The sequence below is a fragment of the Petromyzon marinus genome, unplaced genomic scaffold (genome assembly GCF_048934315.1).
Source record: "Petromyzon marinus isolate PM22_M1 ecotype Great Lakes invasive population unplaced genomic scaffold, UKy_Petmar_22M1.pri1.0 PM_G_Scaffold_93, whole genome shotgun sequence".
Lineage (NCBI taxonomy): Eukaryota > Metazoa > Chordata > Hyperoartia > Petromyzontiformes > Petromyzontidae > Petromyzon > Petromyzon marinus.
Window position 1 is genome coordinate 77,501 of NW_027423050.1, and position 2,500 is coordinate 80,000.

Consider the following 2,500-nt stretch of genomic DNA (forward strand, 5'->3'; position numbering starts at 1 on the left):
TTGATATTTTTCACGGATAGACCCCGTGAAACGCTAGAAATTGGCGGGGATGTGTCTCTTGTGGCTCACGGGGCTGTTCGGGTCGCACAGAAATCCCTGGGAATGGGAAAACGGGTCATTTTCGTGTTGCCACATTGCGTACGAACCGCATGAAACTTCCAGAGGCATTTGCAGCAGGAATGCATGTGCACTCAAAAACTTCTATATGTTTCACGGATAGACCCCGTGAAACGCTAGAAATTGGCGGGGATGTGTCTCTTGTGGCTCACGGGGCTGTTAGGGTGGCACAGAACTCCCTCGGAATGGGAAAAGGGGTCATTTTCGTGTTGCCACATTGCATAGGAACGCCATGAAACTTCCAGAGGCATTTGCAGCAGAAAGGCACGTGCACTCAAAAATTTTAATATTTTTCACGCATAGACCCCGTCAAACGCTAGAAGTTGGCGGGGATGTCTCTCTTGTGGCTCACGGGGCTGTTAGGGTCGCACAGAAATGCCTCGGAATGGGAAAACGGGTCATTTTTGTGTGGCCACATTGCATAGGAACGGCATGAAACTTCCAGAGGCATTTGCAGCAGGAATGCATGTGCACTCAAAAACGTCTATATTTTTCACGGATAGACCCCGTGAAACGCTATAAATTGGCGGGGATGTCTCTCTTGTGGCTCACGGGCGCTGTTAGTTAGGGTCGCACAGAAATCCCTCGGAATGGGAAAAGGGGTCATTTTCGTGTTGCCACATTGCGTACGAACGGCATGAAACTTCCAGAGGCATCTGCAGCAGAAATGCATGTGCACTCAAAAACGTCTATATTTTTCACGGATAGACCCCGTGAAACGCTAGAAATTGGCGGGGATGTGTCTCTTGTGGCTCACGGGGCTGTTAGGGTCGCACAGAAATCCCTCGGAATGGGAAAACGGGTCATTTTCGTGTTGCCACAATTGGCATACGAACGGCATGAAACTTCCAGAGGCATTTGCAGCAGAAATGCATGTGCACTCAAAAACGTGAATATTTTTTCACGGATAGACCCCGTCAAACGCTCGAATTTGGCGGGGATGTTTCTCTTGTGGGTCACGGGGCTGTTCGGCTCGCACAGAACTCCCTTGGTCCACCTGATTCGTGCATACAGGCAGCAACTAAAACTCTGTAAACCTGCTGTGAGGACATCTAAACAGTGGACCAGTGAGGCTGTGGAAGATTTGCGGGCGTGCTTAGACTGTACTGACTGGGATATGTTCACGACTGCTACCAATAGTCTGGATGAACTCACAGAGGCTGTGTACATCAGCTTCTGTGAGGACTGCTGTATCCCAACACGTACCAGGGTGAACTTTAACAACAACAAGCCCTGGTTCTCAGCAAAGCTCAAAAGGTTGAGGTTGGAGAAGGAGGAAGCGTTTAGGAGTGGGGATAGAGACAGATTCAAGGAGTCGAAGAACAGGTTTAGCAAAGCGGTGAGAGAGGCTAAACGACTGTACTCAGAGACACTAAAACACCAGTTCTCTACTAACGACGCTGCTTCTGTCTGCCAAAGGGCTCAGGCACATCACCAACTACAAACCCAGAGCGCCCCACACCACTAACGACTCCCGCCTAGCCAACGACCTGAACGAGTTCTACCGTAGATTTGAAAGACAATTGGACTGTCCTGAACCACCCCTTCCCACCCAAGAGGCCCCATCCCCCACCCATACTACAGAAACGACTCTCTCCTTTCAGGAGGGAGAAGTTAATGGGCTTTTCAAGAGGCAGAATCCACGCAAAGCAGCCGGGCCGGACTCTGTCTCTCCAGCCACCCTCAGGCACTGCGCTGGCCAGCTGTCTCCGGTGTTCACCAACATCTTTAACACCTCCCTGGAGACATGCCATGTACCAGCCTGTCTCAAGTCCTCCACCATCATCGCTGTGCCCAAAAAGCTAAGGCCAACAGGACTAAATGATTACAGACCGGTCGCCCTTACATCTGTGGTAATGAAGTCTTTTGAGCGCCTGCTCCTGGCACACCTCAAAGCCATCACAGACCCTCTCCTGGACCCCCTTCAGTTTGCCTACAGAGCCAACAGGTCTGTGGACGACGCAGTTAACATGGCCCTCCACTTCACCCTACAGCATGTGGACGCCCCAGCATCCTACGCCAGGATCCTGTTTGTGGACTTCAGCTCTGCCTTCAACACCATCATCCCTGCCCTGCTTCAGGACAAGCTCTTCCAGCTGAACGTGCCCTACTCCACCTGCAGGTGGATCACAGACTTCCTCTCTGACAGGAAGCAGTGCGTTAAGCCGGGAACAGAAGTCTCTGACTCCAGGTCCATCAGCACGGGAACTCCTCAGGGCTGCGTCCTTTGCCCACTGCTCTTCTCCCTGTATACCAACAGCTGCGCCTCCAATCATCTGTCCGTCAAACTCTTGAAGTTTGTCGGACGACACCACCCTCATTGGGCTGATCTCTGGTGGGGATGAGTCTGACTATAGGTGGGAAGCTGACAACCTGGTGACCT